This window comes from Mauremys mutica, chromosome 1 (assembly GCF_020497125.1).
Source record: "Mauremys mutica isolate MM-2020 ecotype Southern chromosome 1, ASM2049712v1, whole genome shotgun sequence".
NCBI lineage: Eukaryota > Metazoa > Chordata > Testudines > Geoemydidae > Mauremys > Mauremys mutica.
Window position 1 is genome coordinate 290,726,302 of NC_059072.1, and position 20,162 is coordinate 290,746,463.

Genomic DNA, 20,162 nt, shown 5'->3' on the forward strand with positions numbered 1-20,162 from the left:
TCTGGGTTGAGCTTCCAATGCCTGATGGGGCAAAAACATTGTCCCGGGTGGTTCTGGGTATATGTCATCAGGCCTCCCTCCCTCCGTGAAAGCAACGGCAACAAATAATTTCACACCTTTTTCCTGGGTTACCCATGCAGACAACATACCACGGCAAGCATAGAGCCTCCTCAGCTCACTGTCACCGTATGTCTCCTGGGTGCTGCTGGCAGACGCAGTACTGCAGTGCTACACAGCAGCATCCCGTTGCCTTGCCTTGCGGACAGCAAACAGTACAATATGACTGCTAGCTGTCATCATCATCCCGTGGGTGCTCCTGGCCGACTTCGGTTAGGTTGGTCGGGGGTGCCTGAGCGAATATGGGTGCTCCTGGCCAGCCTCGGTGAGGTCGGTCGGGGGTGCCTGGACAAAAATGGGAATGACTCCAGGTCATTCTCTTCTTTAAGTTTCGTCTAATGGAGATTCAGTCCTGCCTGGAATATCTTGCGACCTGGAGGCGTCTGCCTCAGGCTGCTCTCCCAGTCGGCAGCACCCTTGCTCCCAAGGCTCATGAAGCCTGGACAGTAGTAAGGAGCAGTTCAACTATAGGCTGAGCAAGTGCATAATGGTGGTAGAATGTGCCTTTGGATGTTTAGAAGCTCACTGGCACAGTTTACTGACTCGGTTAGACCTCAGCAAAACCAATATTCTCATCGTTATTATTGCCTGCTGTGTGCTCTACAATATCTTTGAGAGTAAGGGGGAGATGTTTATGGCGGGGTGGGAGGTTGAAGCAAATCACCTGGCTGCTGATTACGCGCAGCCAGACACCAGGGTGGTTAGAAGAGCACAGCAGAGTGCGCTGTGCATCAGAGAAGCTTTGAATACCAGTTTCATGACTGGCCAGGTTAAGGGTGTGGAAGTTCTGTTTATTTCTCCTTGATGAAAACCCGCCCCCTTGGTTCATTCTACTTCCCTGTAAGCCAACCGCCCTCCTGTCCCACCTTTGATCTCCACTTACAGATGCAATAAAGTCATTGTTGTTTCAAATTCATGTATTCTTTATTAATTCATCACACAAATGGGGGGATAACTGCCAAGGTATCCCAGGAGAGGTAGGGGAGGAGGGAAGCACAGGGGTGGGGTAGCTGTAGGGGCATCCCCTAGAAGGGAATGGAGCTCATCATAGAAGCAGCATGTCTGGGGCTCTGACCTAGAGCGGCCATTTGCCTCTCTGGTTCTTTGGTAGGCTTCACGCGGCACTGCTGCGGGTCTCTATTATAACCTCTGTCCTTCATGCCCTTGGAGATTTTTTCAAATATTCCGGCATTTCATCTTTTGGAACGGAGTTTGGATAGCACGGATTCATCTCCCCATACAGCGATCAGATGCAGTACCTCCCTGTCAAGGTTTCCTCCCCACTCTGAACTTTAGAGTACAAATGTGGGGACCTGCATGGACCCTTCTAAGCTTAATTTCCAGCTTAGACCTGATAGCGCTGCCACCAACCAAAAATATAGTGTTTTGGTACACTTTCCATTCCCCCCAAACCTTCCCTGGGGAGCCCAAGACCCAAACTCCTTGGATCTTAACACAAGGAGAAATTAAACATCCCCCCTCCTTTTCCCCCAGACTTTCCCCTCCCTAGGTTGCCTTGAGAGGCTTTACACAGATCCAAACTCCTTGGATCTTAAAACAAAGAGGAATTAACCATCCCCCCTCTTTTTTCCCCCCACCAACTCCTGGTGAGTCCAGACCCAACTCCTTGGATCTTAAAACAAAGAAAATCTATCAGGTTCTTAAAAAGAAAGCTTTTAATTAAAGAAAAAGAAAAGGTAAAAATTATCTCTGTAAAATCAGGTTGTGAAATGCATTACAGGGCACTTAAATTTATATAGCCAGAGAAAACCCCCTCTAGCCTCAGGTTCAAAGTCACAGCAAACAGAGGTAAAAATCCTTCCAGCAAAAGAAACATTTACAGGTTGATTAAGACTAACACGCCTTCCTGGCTGGGTACTTACAAATTTAAAACATGAGACTGATTCGGAAAGATTTGGAGAGCCTGGATTGATGTCTGGTCACTCTCAGTCCCCGAGAACGAACAACCCCCAAACAAGAACACAAAACAAAGACTTCCCTCCACCAAGATTTGAAAGTATCTTGTCCCTTCATTGGTCCTCTGGTCAGGTGTCAGCCAGGTTTACTGAGCTTCTTAACCCTTTACAGGTAAAAGAGACATTAACCCTTAACTATCTGTTTATGACACTCCCCTTCGGTCCATGCTGGAGCTCTTTTGCAATTCTGGGACTCCATGGTCACCTGTGCTGATCAGCTCGCTACACTGGCCAAACAGGAAATTAAATTCAAAAGTTCACGGGGCTTTTCCTGTCTACCTGGCCAGTGCATCTGAGCTGAGAGTGCTGTCCAGAGTGGTCACAATGGAGCACTCTGGGATAGCTCCCGGAGGCCAATATCGTTGAATTGTGTCCACACTATCCCAAATTCGACCCAGCAGGATCGATTTCAGTGCTAATCTCTTTGTCGGGGAGGAGTACAGAAATTGATTTTAAAAGCCCTTTAAATTGACAAAAATGGCTTCGTCATCAATCTAATGCTGTTAAATTCGACCTAAACTCATAGTGTAGACCAGGGCTAACAGATTTATTTAGGCATAAGCTTTTGTGAATAAAAAAACACTTCTTCAGATGCATGGAGTGAAAATTACAGATACATACATAAATATATTGGCATATTAAGAGAAGGGAGTTACCTTAGAAGTGGAGAACCAGTTATAGCAAGGCCAATTCAATCAGGGTGGATGTGCTCCGTTCCCAATAATCAATGAGGAGGTGTCAATACCAAGAAAGGGAAAATTGCTTTTGTAGTGAGCCAGCCAGTCCCTATTCAAGCCCAAATTAATGGTGTTAAGTTTGCAAATGAATTGTAGCTCTGCAGTTTCTCTTTGAAGTCTGTTTTTGAAGGTTTTTTGTTGCAGGATTGCAACATTTAAATCTATTAAATGTCCCGGAAGACTGAAGTGTTCTCCTACTGGCTTTTGTATGTTACCATTCCTGATGTCTGATTTGTTCTTTTACATAGAGCAGGGGTCGGCAACCTCTGGCACGTGGCTCGCCAAGGTACCAGGTACCGGCCAGTTTGTTTACCTGCCGCGTCTGCAGGTTTGGCTGATTGCGACCCCACTGGCCACAGTTCACCCCTCCAGGCCAATGGGGGTGGCGGGAAGCAGTGGCCAGCACATCCCTCGGCCCACGCTGCTTCCCTCAGCTCCTATTGGCCTGGAGCGGTGAACCGCAGCCAGTAGGAACCGCGATTGGCCGACACTGCAGACACGGCAGGTAAATACACTGGCCCGGCTCACCAGGGTTCTTACCCGGCAAGCCATGTGCCAGAGGTTGCTGACCCCTGACATAGAGACTGTCCGGTTTGACCAATGTAAATGGCAGAGGGGCATTGCTGGCACATGATGGCATATATCACATGAATAGCTTTGTGATTTTGTCCTCACCCACAAGCATTTCATATTTGGGGGCAGCTTATATCTTCAAGTCAGCAGCACTGCTATGAGTACTTGCATGGCCCCACATTATGTCAACATTTTTATGACTGACTTAGAACAACACTTCCTCTACTTGTGCTACGTTGATGACATCTTCATCATATGGTCCCATGGGAAGGATGCTGTTAAAGAATTCCATCTGGATTTCAACAATTTCCACCCCACCATCAACCTCAGCCTGGACCAGTCCACATAAGAGATCCATTTCCTGGACACTACAGTGCAAAGAAGCGATGGTCACATAAACACCACCCTATACAAGAAACCTACTCACCGCTATTCTTACCCACATGCCTCCATCTTCCATCCAGGACACATCACATGATCCATTGTCTACAGCCAAGCCCTAAGATGCAACCATATTTGCTCCTGTCCCTCAGACAGAGACAAACACCTACAAGAGCTTTATCAAGCATTCTTAAAACTACAATACCCACCTGGGGAAGTAAGGAAACAGATTGACAGAGCGAGATGGGTACCCAGAAGTCACCTACTACAGGACAAGTGCAACAAGGGAAAAAACAGAATACCATTGGCGATCACCTACAGTCCATCACCATGTGCTAGCAATGCCCCTCTTCCATGTACATTAGTCAAACCAGACAGTGTCTACATAAAAGAATAAATGGACACAAATCAGACATCAGGCACGGTAACATACAAAAGCCAATCCGAGAACACTTCAATCTCCCTGGACATTTAATAACAGATTTAAAAGTAGCCATCTTGCAACAAAAAAAAACTTCAAAAACAGACTTCAAAGAGAAATTGCAGAGCTACAATTCATTTGCAAACTTAATGCCATTAATTTGGGCTTGACTAGGGACTGGGAGTGGCTGGCTCACTACAAAAGCAATTTCCCCTCTGTTGTATTGACACCTCCTCATCAATTACTGGGAGTGGAGCACATCCACCCTGATTGAATTGGCGGTGTCATCACTGGTTCTCCACTTGTAAGGTAACTCCCTTCTCTTCATGTGCCAGTATATTTATGCTTGTATCTGTAATTTTCATTCCATGCATCTGAAGAAGTGGTTTTTTACCCACAAAAGTTCATTCCCAAATAAATCTGTTAGTCTTTAAGGTTCCACTGGACTCCTCGTTGATCACATTAATGCTGGGCACTATTAATTCACAAAAATATTTTTGAAAAAAACAGACTCTAGTTATGCCTTGTATTGTTCATCTGACATTATGTATAATGGGCCATTCCCTTTGTCAACATATTCTTGATCTGTGGATCCAACTGGAAAGTACATGTGCTTTTTCCTGGTTCAGTGGCCTTATTAGTGCACTCTCACACATCAGAAATCAGTCCTCCTCATTTCCATGTATCAGATGACACCCAGAAAAGAATCAGTTCTCTTCACTTTTACTTTTGTATATCAGGTATCAAGACGGTTTTGTTTTGTTTTTTCCCCACAGGGACGGGCCTTTCTCATTGTCAGAACCAGGGATCAGGAGTCAGGGATCATTTATTAGGACTTTGTCCATGCCTATGGACAATGTTCATGCTACGTCAAAGCCAGCTGCACCAAGTGACTGAGACTTTTGGAGACAAACTGATTTGGACCCGTGGAGGCCAAAGCATAACAGCACATAGAGAGACAAATGTAGTTAATTTTCCAATCAGTTTTATTAGAGACAATCCTTCAGAAACAATTGGTTGGGAGTTCTATGCAATGAAAAACAACAAGCTTTCTACCTAGCATATCAAGCAAAAGGATAAAACAATGTAGGAGAAACAACAAAAGAGAAAATGATTGCACTGTGTATAATTTAAATAAAATAAACAACATACAGCAAATTTAATCCAATATATATTTAAACCTTCATGCGCACGCACACACACACACATACACACACACACGTCTTACAGTGTAAGAGAATTACATTCAAACATTACAATTTCAGGTCCATCTTGGCTGCCTCTGCAAACTTTTCTTTCTTCTAGTACAGTTCTACTTGGAAAAGTTGCTGTGTAAAAAGAACACCTTCATTCTCAGAAGAGCTGCTCCCTTGTACATTCATAGTTCCAGCTGCTGAATTTAGTAAGAAAGGTATGTACTTCTTTTTACCTCTCTTAGCACCAAAGAGCCAGCATAGCTATGTTAGAGTAAGCTGAATTCTATTCCTTCTTGTGCATCATTGATTGAATTTTTTATTACATTCCTATTACCTTTTCAAAGACATTGAAGACAATGGGAATGGGTTGTACATAGGTCACTGGAGGTATACTCTGGAAATAATGGTATTGTATTGGCATCACTAGGGGGAATTCCTCCCTATTCCCCACTCCTCGCTTTACCCTTCCCTCCTCTCCGCCCCTACCCTTGTCTGCACAAGTAGAAAAGAATCCACCTTGACTCTCAGAACACAGGTTTTGTTTGCTGTGCTGGCAGTTAGAAGAAAAGACATCTTTTGATCTGGAAACTGAACATGTTTGATCTGCAGGCTTTGACAGACAATAAAATGGATCCCCATGATACCAGTTTTGCAGTCATTTTTTACTATAATAGAACTTTTCTCTCCCATTTAAACAATTCATACAGAATTCATTGTTTCACAAAGCATCTCCATTTTCTGTGGAATACATATTTTACTTTTAAATTTTAAGAAGATTTAGATCCAGTGCTCACCTAAGTGACGTGTCCTTGCAAAGAGACGACTCATTCTCAGAGAGAAATTACAATCCCACATATTATGTTCACATACTTTCAGTATGACACTAATGATTAAATTTAATTTCAACAATATACATGAAGGTGGACTGACTCAGACTTTGCATAAGACAATGTTCTCATGTCCTTGGACTCTCCAAAAAAGCTGTGTCATACCTGACCCTACTTTCCAGCAAGTGGTCCACAGTGCACAAAAAGAATCACACCAATGAAATATGCCCTTTTATTGGACAGAGAGAGGGTGTAGAAAGAATTACAAAACACCAACATGGCATGATCTAACTCCTGACAATTAGTGCTCTGATCTGTAGCAGTGAGAGTAAGACCTAAACCTAAACTGTGCAGGACCTGATTCCAGACACTTGCTGCCTGACTTCTGGACAGTGAACGTAAGGAAAAAGTTGATCTTTGAGGGCAAGAACTCTGGTACTTGATGATTCAAATGTGAAAGTGAGGAGAACGAATAGGTGTCTGGAAGAGGCAGGATATCATACTGGGAATGGAGTATACCTCAGGATAACACAGTTCCCTGTTGGTGAAAGTGTGGAGGGTAGATTCCTTATGAGAGGCTGTTCTAAAATGGAGTGGTGAAATAAGATGCACCATACTCAAAGTGGGAAGATCTATTCCTTCCTTAAGAACACCTGCATAAAGTCATGTCTGAGTAAGTGTCTTTCTATAAATGCCTGAAGTTTCTCCATGGACCAAGCCTGTCTGAGATAGAAGTCTTAAGCACAGTCTACATGAATTTAGGCAATATTCCAATTCACTTATTTTTTTCAGATTATTTTAATAAATTATTTACTGTATATTTTAACTAGTGAAAACTAAATATTACTATATGTTTTTACACTATTTTTTCATTAGGCGTACTTTAACACTTTCCTCCTCACAGGGGCGGTGCAACCATTTAGGCCTCCTAGGCGATCACCTAGGGCACTGGGATTTGGGGGGTGCCATTTTCTTCAGCAGCGACCGCGGCGGCTGGATCTTCAGCCACCCCGGTCGCCGCCAGCATTTAGGCAGAGGGAGCTGGGCAGGGGAGTGCGGGGAGGGCCGCCTGTAGCAAGTAAGGGAGGGGGCGGCACGCAGGGGAACTCCCCGCCCATCTCACCCCTGCTCCGCCTCCTCCCCGAGCATGCCATGGTTGCTTCACTTCTCCCGCCTCCCAGGCTTGCGGCGCCTAAGCTGATTGGTGCTGCAAGCCTGGGAGGCAGGAGAAGTGAAGCAGCCACGGCGTGCTCAGGGAGGAGGCAGGGCAGGGGTGAGCTGTTTCACTTCTCCCACCTCCCAGGCTTGCGGTGCCAATCAGCTTAGGTGGCAGTTTTGCCTAGGGCGCAAAACATCCTTGCACCGGCCCTGCCTCCTCAAGATGGTGTTGACAATATGCCAGAAGAAACCTCAGATGTTTCTTCACATTTCTATTTTTGTCATAGTATTATTTGAGTTTGAAGGGATCTCATTTTAGTATAGGCCAGGTCTGCTTGGATTTGCTGTGCACATGTTTATCTTGATCAGTCAGTGTGTGTTATCCCAAGGTATGCGAATGAAGCCACAGAAAATCTAAATATGAGTTTGATTAGAAAATGATGACCTAAGCCCATTCTTCCTAAAAACATGATTCTCTGAGTAATGCATCATCATCACAGGTCATTGCTCTGATTAAATTAATCTGTGAAACCACCTGTGTGACAGAGTTAATGATATATTAGTGTGATTCATCATTAGTGATCATCAGAAGCTCATGATCTATTAGTGTATTGCTCCAAGGATGGCACCATCCAGAAAGAATGAACCCTTATTTGTTAAATTATGGCATAAAAGTCAATGACGGGACCATAGTCTATCACAGTCAGCAGCAGGCAGGCATATTGACACTAAATCAAATTCACTAGAACTTTTGTCTTTTGGATTGCTAGTGTCAGCTTTGCAACTTTGATGATCGGGTTTCATTGCCTTCATGCAAAATTAGCTTTCCCCTACTTTTTGCAGTAGCATTTGATAACTTTTCCTCTTATAATCACTCTACCACTTAGAAGGGGAGGTACGCACTCATATGCTAGAAAAAGAAAATCAACAGCTTGAAGATATGTGATGTAAAATTAAAAGGAAGAAGAAGAAGAAGAAGAAGAAAGCCATTTTCCTATAGCACTTTTGTTCTGCTGTTCTGTGAAGGTAGGGAGTTCGGTCTCTATACAAAATCTTAGTATTATACATCAGTTATATTATGTAAGCAGAATCTTCCCTGCTTCCTCAATTTTTAAACTACAGATGTCAGTGAAATGAGGAAGTAAGAAGGAACTAGGACCAAAAAACCGATATTGGTGGGATAGTGACTACACTGCGTACAACAGAGCATTCATTCCCCCATCACTTTGGGCTCTTGTCTTAGGGTTAGCACACAAAAGCCAATTTGTCATCATACCAATATAACAACATAGCTGTTGTGCTGGCCAGACATTGGTTATGTTAAGGATTAACCCCACACATGCAAATCAACAAATATAGAGAAGAGGCCCATTTCTCTCGCTTTATGGTATCACATGGCATTCAATTGGGCATCTGCAACCTTTTTTTCAAAAATCAGTGGCCCATAAATGGTCAGACTTTATATCTAAATCTGCTAGCATCTCAGAGGACAGGATACTTATTGAGCTGTTATGTGCTGTGGGAAGTACTTCATACTATCCCCAATGACAATGAAGCTCTTTCACAGGAGTTTTTCAAAAAGAGGCTGGGTAGCCATCTGTCTTGGATGGTTTAGACACAACAAATCCTGCATCTTGGCAGGGGGTTAGACTAGATGACTTTTGGTCCACTCTAACCCTACAGTTTTATGATGTTATGAGTCAGAGTCATGGTCTGCAGACCTTAGGGCTCTGCCAGTATAATCAAAGAAGTAGGCAAACATGCCTGAAACTGCATAATAGCAATGACACACCATGTTCTGACACTTTCAGTTTGCACATTCCAAGTTGATAGCAACTTGGTACTGTCCATGTATCACCTAGCAATGCTGTAATTTATCATTTAAAACACCTTCAATTTGTGAAAATAATTTGAGAATGATGCACAGGGATACAAGTCTGATATGTTTAAATTATGAAGTAAAAGCTGAGATTCCTAATTTTTTTTATTTATCAGGTGCCAAACACTCAAATGGTTTACACCAGTTGTGTAATTTTTTTTACTTCTATAATGAATAAGTTTGTTAGTCGTAAAATGACTGAGTCAACTTCGGTAGTTCATGAAGCAGAAAACATCTCAAATAAGACAGAAGAGCAAGAAAGAAGCGAAATTGAACCCCCTTCAGAAAAACAAAAACTGAGCAAATATGACAGCTACATTAAACTTGGTTTTATGTATGTTTGTGTCAGTGGAGAATCAAGACCCCAGTGCATAATTTGTGGAGAAATACTTTCTAACGAAGCACTTAAGCCTGCAAAACTTACAAGACATCTGAGGTCTTTGCATGCGGAAAGCATTGACAAGCCAGTAGAGTATTTTGAAAGGAAGCAGAATTGCTTACTAAAACAAAAAAAGAGTATACAAACTGTGTCAACTGTGCAAGAGGAGGCTCTCAAGGCATCCTAACAAGGTTGCAATTAGAATCACTAAAAACAGAAAGCAACATACAATTGCTGAAACTTTACTGATGCCAGCTACAATTGATATGTTCCATGAAATGTTGGGGATGAGGCTGCTAATAAATTAAAGAATGTGTCAGTATCAAACAACAGCATTAAAAGACGAATTATAGATGTTGCAGCTGATGTGAAAGACCAGTTGTTACACAGATTAAAGCAAGTGGAAAATAAAGCTTACAATTGGACGAATCTTTGGATGAGGTTCAGCAGTTGGTTTATGTGCAATACATCTGTGATGGGAAAATAGAAGAACTGATGTTTTGCAGATCACTGCAGATGAAAACAAGTGATGAGATTTTTAAGTGTCTGGATAATTTCATGACAAACAATAGTCTAGACTGGGGGCAGTGTTATGGTGTGTGCACAGATGGTCCTGCTACAATGACGAGGAGACATAGTGGGGTTGCAAAAAAAAAATGATAGATGTTGCAAAATTCACAAACCTAACACATTGCATGCTTCCCAGGGATAACCTAGTCATAAGAAAGATGCCAGATCACCTGAAAGATGTACTTGACAAGACAATAAAAGTTGTTAACTTTATCAAAGCACACCTATTGAATGCACATTTTTTGGCAATGTGTGCAGAAATGGGTGAATTGCATCACAACCTTCTTTTGCACACTGATCAGATGGCTTTCCAAGGGAAAAGTTTTTAATCATGTTTTTGAACTTTGTGGGTATCTGAAGGTATTTTTGGAAGAGAAAATGCACAAATCAGCAGGTAGATTCTCAGAGGAGAACTGTCGTGCTCGGCTTGCTTTTCTTGCTGATAACTTTGATCACCTGAATTACCTTAATATTAGCATGCAAAGGCGCCAGTCAACTCTTGTTGTACTGTCAAAGTGACTGCATTCATTGAGAAACTGGATCTCTGGCAGAAATGAGTGCACAAAGGGAACATGAGCATGTTTCTGCTCTGTCAGGAATTTTTGAACTTTGACGAAGTCAAGGCCAACCACCTGTATTTATGTGCTATTATGACAGAACACATGGATTTTCTTCTTTACCAGTTCAGCGACATGTTAAGCAATACTGAAATGATATGGCTCACAAGATCCTTTTTAATCTACTGATGTGGAATTGCTGGAAATGATTCCTAAAGAGGATGGCGAGTTTATTGAGCTGAGAAACAACACTACTCTGAAATGTGCCCATGAAACCAAGCCTGTTGCTGAATTCTGGTTTCATATGTCTGGTGAATTTCTCAAACATGCTAACCACACTTTGCAAGTCCTTCTTCCATTTGCTACCACTTACCATCGTGAAAATGGATTCTCAGCCCTTGCCAGCATTAAAAACAAACACCATTCAAGAAAGAATGTTGAAGATGACCTTCACACTTGCCTAACTGAAATTACTCCTCAACAGGACAAGCCCAAGGATTGCATTAGTATCAATCTTCTTTTCTCAAGACTAAAGATGTCTAGTTTGTTTAATCTTTCCTCATAGGTGAAGTTTTCTAAACCTTCTATCTTTGTTGTTGCTCTCCTCTGGCCTCTTTCCAGTTTATCCACATCTTTCCTAAAGAGAGGCAACCAGAATTGGACACTGTACTCCAGCTGAGGCCTCATCAGTGCCAAGTACAGCAGGACAATTACCTCCCATCTTTTACATATGACACTCCTGTTAATACACCCGAAAAGGAGATTAGCATTTTTCGCAACTGCTGTGCATTGCTGACTCATTCAATTTGTGTTCCACTATAACTCCCAGATCCTTTTCAGCAGTGTTATACCTAGCTAGTTACTCCCCATTTTGCAGCTGTGCATTTGATTTTTCCTTCCTAAGCACTTGTCTTTATTGAATTTCATTTTATTGATTTCAGACCAGTTATCCAATTTGTCAAGGTCACTTCGAATTCTAATCCTATCCTCCAAATTGTTTCAAACTCCTCCCAGACTGTTATCTGGAAATTTTTTAAGTCATAGATGAAAATATTGACCATCGCCAGAACCAGGAATGACCCATGCATTCACTAGGTATGCCCTCCCAGTTTGACAGCAAACTGTTAATAAGTACTCTTTGAGTAAAGTCCTTCAACCACTTGTGCACTCACTTTATAACAGTTTCAGCTAGACCATATTTCCCTAGTTTCCTTATGAGAATGTACTGTGGGACTGTGTCAAAAGGCTTACTAAAATCAAGCTATATGACATCTACTGCTTCCCCCCATCCACTATGTCAGTAACCCTCTCAAAGAAGGAAATTACGTTGGTCTGGCATGATTTCTTCTTGACAAATCCATTCTGGGTATTCCTTATAAACCTATTATTCTCTAGGTGCTTACAAACTCATTGTTTAATAATTTGTTCCAGTATTTTTCCAAGAATCAAAGTTAGGCTGACTGGTTTATAATTCCCCAGGTCCTTTTTGTTCCCCTTTTTAAAGATAGGTACCATGTTTGCCCCGGTGCTCTGGGGCCTCACCCATCTTCCATGCGTTCTCAAAGATAATTGCTAAAAGTTCCAAGATTTCTTCAGCTAGTTCTTAAAGTACCCTAGATGAAGTTCATCAGGCCTTGCCAATTTAAATTCCTCTATATTACCTAAATAATCTTTAATCTGCTCACTTTCCCTATTTTGGCTTGTGCTCTATTTCCCTTGTTGTTAGCATTAATTGTATTGAGTATCTGGTCACAGTCAATTATTTTAATGACAACTGAGGCAAAATAGGCATTAAACACCTCTCCCTTCTCCTTCCCATCTAAGTAGTGGACCTACACTTTCCTACAGCTTTGTCTTGCTTCTAATATATTTTAAGAACCTCTTCTTAGTGTCTTTTAAATTCCTTGGTAAGTGTAATTCATTTTGTGCCTTTATTCTTTCTGATTTTGTCCCTACATGCTTGTGCTATTCTTTTGTATTCCTCTTTAGCAATTTGTCCATGTTTCCAATTTTTGTAGGATTCCTTATAGATTTTCAGGTCATTAGAGAGCCATACTATTCTTCCTATCCCAATTACTATTCCCTTACTATTCTTCCTATCTTTCCTTTGCATCAGAATAGTTTGCAGTTGTACCTTTAATATTGTCTCCTTGAGAAACTGCCAGTTCTCCTGAACTCCTTCATCCCTTAGATTTTCTTAGATTTTCTTACAATGGGACTTTACCTACCAGTTCTCTGAGTTTGTTAAACTTTGTTTTATGAAGTCTTGACTGCCTCCGATTGTACAAGACGGGAATGAAATCTGGGTAGTTGTGTAAAAAAAATAATGAAAGGCGTGTTAGGCAAAAAATAATTTTTGTGTGTGTGTAATTATGTAAGGTTGTAAGGACCTAGACCAATGCTCATGGTTTGTAAAATCCTGTTTGTTAGTTTAAAATAAATTGTTTTTGTTTTGTTTTTTAAATTTAAAAAATATGCCACTAAAACTCCATTTGAATCTCTCATTCAAAGTTGCAACACTGACAGACCTTTGTGCTAGACACGGGAAGGTAATGCGATGTGGCTTTGGTATTTAGCATTTAACCCTTTGGGTACTTATTTTTTTTATAAAGTTTAATAACTTTTAAATAAGACCCAGATAATATGTTTCTGGCTGGGGCAGCCAGAACTGGAAAAATGGGGAGAGATTCTGGATCCTTTTTTTGGTAATAAATAGCAGCTAAGAACTGCAGGAAGGGAACAATACTGCAATAAAGAAGTCCGTTTACTCAGTCTGCCTCTAGGTCTTCCTGCTCATCCTTTCCATCTCTAACAGAGTCTATTGATTCACCTGTTCTCACTCCTTCCTTTCCTTAGAATCATGAAATCTGTCATTCCATGATCACTTCCATCTAAATTGCCTTCCATCTGCAGATTCGAAAGTAATTCCTTCCTGTTGTTCAGAGCAAGTTAAAATGCCCTTATTACTTCCTCTGCTTTCTGAAACAAAGTATTGTCCCCAATATGTTCCAAGAACTTATTGGAAATTTTGTATTTTGCTGCATTACTTTTCCAACAGATGTTGGGGTAACTGGACCTATCTGGCATAACAATGTGTAGAAGGTCCATCATCGGGGGAAATGATCTGAGTGATACATAATTTGATATCTAGAGAAGCATAAACAGAATATAATTAGAAAAAAATATTAAAATACAACTGTAGGTACAGTTAAGCTAAATAATATAAGCATATCAGAGAGTGATGCAATTCTGTAGAAAACTGATTCAAATTCAGTAGATGAAAATGAAAACTCAGACATTCCTATATCACACTGTGGAAGAGAGAATCACAAAATACTACAAGTCAAATGGCTTTCTTCATTTCTCAAGGACTAGCAGTGAGAATCCTACAACAAAAGAAAATTTGTTATTGAAAGAAATCTTAATATTTAAGAGAAAATTGCAGTTTCCCCATTGCTTTAAGATAACTTTCATTTCTATTATTATGTCCAAAGATACAGAATGTCTTCTATGTTTTGTCCAGCACCAAGTATATTGTCAATATGTAACCAATATTGAAATATTATTTTCACAGCTATCAGACATAACCGTACAGGACAAATAGAAAAGGAGGAAGCACTCAGCATTTCACAGGACTGGACTCTATGTAATTCCTTTGTAAGAGCAGAACTACCATAGGAAAAAACAGGTGAAAGGTAAATACCAAGACAAAATTGTTCTACCCTAGCAGATTTAATGTTCCTAACAGATATAAGAGATTGAAGATAGCATAGCAATGTCAACAGATATAGATATGCATATCTGAGACAGCCTCTCTTTCTCACTGGATGTAATGAGGGCTTCCAGATTGTGAACTCATAGAATAGTATTTTCAGAAATGCTCACTATGGAATTAATCCTGAACTATGAAAGTCAATGGAGATTTTGTCATTGGCTTTAACAGGAGAAGAATCAGCTCCTATTAACCTAATTCTACTCTCAGCAAAGTTAATAGGAGTTTTAAAATTACCCAAATTTTAAAAGCATTCAGGTTCAGGCCACAATTTTTCAGTTTTGAAAGCTAGGTCACTGTTTCCTGAACATAAGAACATAAGTTTGGCCATACTGGGTCAGACAAATAATCCATCTGGCCTAGAATCCTGTCTTCTGACAGTGGAGAGTGACAGATAGTTCAAAGGAAATGAATAGAACAGGGCAATTATTGCATGATCCATCCCCTGTTGTTTAGTACCACTTTCTGGCAGTCAGAGGCTTAGGAACATCCAGATCATGGGATTGGGTCCCTGACAATCTTCACTAAAGCCATTGACCTAATAATAATTGGGTGCCTGACCTCATTCACCAATAGCCAGGACCTATCCTCCATGAACTTATCTCATTCTTTTCTGAACCCTGTTCTAATTTTGGCCTTCACAATATCCCCAGGCAATGAGTTCTACAGGTTGACTGTGTATTGTGTGAAGAAGTACTTCCTTTGTTTGTTTTAAACTTGCTGCCTATTCATTTCATTGGGTGACCCCTGGTTCTTGTGTTATGTTGACAGGTTGAATAAAAGTTCCTTATTCACTTTCTCCACATTATTCATGATTTTATAACTGGTATCATATCCTTCTTTGGCTGTCTCTTTTCTAAAATGAACAATCCCAGTCTTTTTAATCTCTCCTCAATCATTTTTATTGCAATTCTCTAAACTTTTTCCAGTTCTCATATATATCTGTTTTGAAATGGGACTACATGCAGTATTCCAAGAGTGGGCATACCATGGGCATATCATGGATTTATATGATATTTTATGTCCTATTAACTATCCCTTTCCTAATAATTCCTACCATTCTTTTATCTTTTTTTAACTGCTGCTGCACATTGAGCAAATGTGAACTATTCACAATGACTCCAAGATCACTTTCTGGAGTGGTAACAGCTAATTTAGATCCCATCATGTTGTATGTATAGTTGGGATTATGTTTTCCAATGTTCATCTGCCTTTTTGTTGCCCAGTCACCCAATTTTTAGAGATCCCATTGGTACTCTTCTCAGTTGGCTTTCAACTTAATTATCTTGAGTAATTTTGTATCATCTGCAAATTTTGCCATCCCATTATTTGCCCCTTTTAACAGATTATATATATATATATATATACATATATATATATATATATATGTGTATATATATATATATGTATATATATACATATATATATATATATAAATGATCTGTTAAAAGGGGCAAATAGAAAGGGGCATATATATATAGAACAGCACTGGTCCCGATATAGATCCTTGTGGGACCCCACTATTTATTTCACTCCACCGTGAAAACTGGCCAGTTATTCCTACTCTTTGTTTCCTGTCTTTTAACCAGTTACCAGTCCAGAAGAGGCTTTTCCCTCTTATCCATGACTACCTACTTTGCTTACGATCATTTACTGAGGTATTAGCTTGTTAAAGGTTTTCTGAATGTCCAAGTACACTATATCCACTGTATCACCCTTATCCATATGATTCTTGACACCCTCAAAGAATTCTAATAGATTGATTTTTCCCTTTATAAAAACCACATTGACTCTTCCCCAACATACTGTGTTAATTTATGTGTCTGATACTTCTGTTCTTTACTATAGTTTCAACCACTTTGCCTGGTAGTGAAGTTAGGCTTGCTAGCCTGTAATTGTGTTTTTAAGTAAGCCCTACTGCAGTAGGCAACATTCCACCACCAGGCAAATAAATATCAGTTTCTTAGTCTATATACTGTATAGTATAAGACTTTCTTTGTCTCTACTTTAAAATGAAATTTTAGTCCCTTTTAACGCCCTGCAATAAATTTTGCCCATGCTTTATTATTAGATCAGTTTATCAGTTCCATAGTGACAGGGAGTGTCAAACATATAAGCTGGAAATGTGACAGATCTGAAATTTGTGTTTAAAAATAACAGCATTTCAAGGCAAAGTGCATTCAGATTTACAATATGTTTATTTATACTTCTGTGCCATGGTGAAAAGACACATGAACTGTGTAATATCAAGGAAAGTGAGGAATTCTGTGGATATTTATGTCCTTTCAAAGCACAATGTAACACAATTTCTTCTAAAAATTTATAGACTAACTTAGTGTCATTGCTATCAATATTCCAAAGTTTTTAAAAAGCTTAAAGCCATTATGTATGAGTAATAATGTCTCATTTAAGCTGTTACAACAACTAGATTCAATATTTTAGACAGTAAATTATAGTTATTAACCTATCAAAATGAGTAGATTCACACTAAGTACGAGAACCAATCACTAGCAACACCTCATTATATTACAAAATGTCTCCCTAAGATAAAAAGTAAAAGATTTTCATGTGTTTAATTAGCCATACAAATATTTTTACATAGCTTCCATCAGTTCTATAGTCTGTTAAGTTGACAGGATGCATGGAAGAGAAAAAAAACAAATGTTTTATATTTAAAAGAGTTTTTTATTGGTTTAAAGTAGAGGTCTCTATTAAAAAGTCAATATTTGAGAATAAGAGCATTCTTATGATTAAATCACTCAACTGGGATTCAGGAGATGTGGGTTCAATTATGCTACAGACTTCTTGTGTGAATTTCAGCAGCTCACTGTCATAGCAAGGGTGCTGGCAGTCTGGCCTAGCATGTATAGCTAGAGTCAGATGCCCAAGGCCAGAATCAAGGTCAGAGTCAGAATCTGAGGCCGGGAACCAGAAATGAGGGTCAGAACCAGAGCTGGAAGCCAGGATCCAAAGCAAGAAGGAGCAAGGTCTGCATTAGCAGCCTGCTTGGGATCCTCCTAGTTGCAGACAACTTCCTGGTGTCCCCTCCAGGCATAAATAGTGTTCCTGGACCTCAGGAACACTTTAAATCAGGCCCTATATGGGCAACACAGCTTGTCAATCACTGCCCTGTCATAGCCATTGGGATGCAGCAGTCACCCAGGGACCATTAGACCAGGTTCTAGCTCTATGGCTCCTCATATCACCCCTAACTACTACAAGGGGTGACCCTGGAGCATCACAGGGCCAGGTTGTCTGGGGGGCTTTTGTGGCAGGCCTCCACCAGTTCTGAGGCATGTACATGACTGGCAGGTTCCCAAGACTCTAAACTTCCCAGACAACAGGGCTTGGACCTGAACAAGTGAAGGAGATGATTGTGTCTGGCCAAGGAACAAGTTTCAAGAGGGAGATGTGGAAGACTGAGTGTATTTTAGAAACATAGGCAAGCGATGGGTTTTAAAGTGATGAGGTAAATTTGTTGGCAAATTTGGTGCAGCCTGAAATATTGATGGTCCAGTTTGTGACATGGCTTCTCCATGTGAAGGTTCTTGGAAAATACCCATACCTTCTGACTCATCATAAAAGTTAGATCCTCTTGTCTTTGGCAGCCTGCGTGTCACCTATAGCCCCCCTTAGTGTTATCAAGGTGACCCTTCAGATCTTCCTGGATGTAATGCATCTGTCAAACTGTATTGGTAGCTGTAGGATTTTGGGAGGTCATAGGTAGCACAAAGTTGAAATGGGGATGAAACCGATAGTTGGCAAAGAAAGGGCTTTGCCAATGGCGGCATGATCAGTGTTGAACTAAGCATAGGAAAGGTGAACATACCAGTTGTCTTTGTGATATTTAATAAAACATCATAAATACAACTCTTGCAGGTGGTCCATCTTTTCTGTCCACCCATCCATCTGATGATACACTCACAAAATGAAGAACTTTAGCAGCCAGAGGCCCTAACACCAAAAACATCAGACAAACTGTGGGCCTTGATCCAATGTGATATTATTAGAGAACTCAGGGAGCCTCCTGGGCTGATGGTTAATAGGGCACAAGGAATGAAATATGGCATCTTGGTTAGCTGGTCTACTAGAGTGAATACTGTAGTATGGCCATTTGGTTTGGGTAGTTCTACAATGAAGTCCATGGTAATATCTGCTCACAGCCTGGACAGGGTTTCTATGCCCATGAGGGTGCTGAGAGGCTTGGTTCATAGGGCCTTGGTGAACACATTTAATTGGCAAGCACTTGGACCTCAGTCTGCATTCTAGGTCACCAGAAGGTGTGGAAGGCCAGACGAGAGGTTTTTGAAGTGGCTGAAATGGCCCACTAAGAGGATATTTTGGCATAACCACAGTACCTCCAACTAGGGGTGCCCTGGTGGAATGTAGATGTGACCATCAACATATCTTATCCCATCCAACATAGTATGCTCATAGACTTTAAGGGCATAAATATTTTGTTGAATTGTACTATACTATACTAGTACTTAACATAGTATAATATTTTATGTAACATCATGAATGGTGTGGAGAAAGTGGATAAGGAAGTGTTATTTACCTCTTCACATAACACAAGAACCAGAAGTCACCCAATGAAATTAATAGGCATCAGTTTTAAAACAAACATAAGGAAGTACTCTTCATACAACACCTAGTCAGCCTGTTGAACTTGTTGGCAGGAAATGTTGTGAAGGAGAAAAGTAAAACTGGGTTCAAAAAGGATTTAGATAAGTTCATGGAGGATAGCTCTATTAGTGGCTATTAGCCAAGATGTTCAGGGACACAACCCGATGTTCTGTGTGTTCCTAAGCCTCTGACTGCCAGAAGGGGGCTGGATGACAAGGGATGGGTCGTGTGAAATTGCCCTGTTCCATTCATTCCCTCTGAAGCACCTGGCACTGGCCACTGTCAGAAGACAGGATACTTGGCTAGATGGACCATTGATCTGACCCAGTATGGCAATTCTTAGGTTCTCATGTTCAGGAGGCCTGCAGCTGTACCATCTTCTACTGTGCATGAGATAGATCACACAGACTAAGAAGGATGGAGGTCAGGTCAATACGCAAACGAAAAGCCTCCAAGGAAAAGCTGGATGATGCAAGAAATAGCACTGGTGACTTGGTATGTTGTATTTTTTCCTGTGATTCAGCACTGATCAGTGCTCCCTGGATGCTTTTAGAGGACACTGTGCAGTTACAGTGGTGTTATTTCAGAATACAAGTAAATCCCAAAGTCCTGGCAATTTGTGGTCAAATAAAAACAAGTTTAAGGGTACTCTCCTCACAGTCCTGGCTAAATTTTCACTTAGGTAATTACATTCCATTGCACACACCCCTTGAATTGTCATTTGAATACAGCATTTTTTCTTTATACTGTTGAATAGGGTAGCTTTAAAGGGCTGCCATGTTTCACATTCTTTTCAGTGGTTAAGTGATTCCTGTATCTACCTCCCTGACCTGCCATATAGGAATGTTTGAGGCTTAACTAATTAATCTTTATTAAGAGCCTTGGATGAATGCATCTATATAGATGAAAAGTATTTTCAGTAGGAGAAATAATAAGTAATCAAATCAGGTGACTGAACCATAAGACCTTCTGTACAATACTAAGATTTAAGTG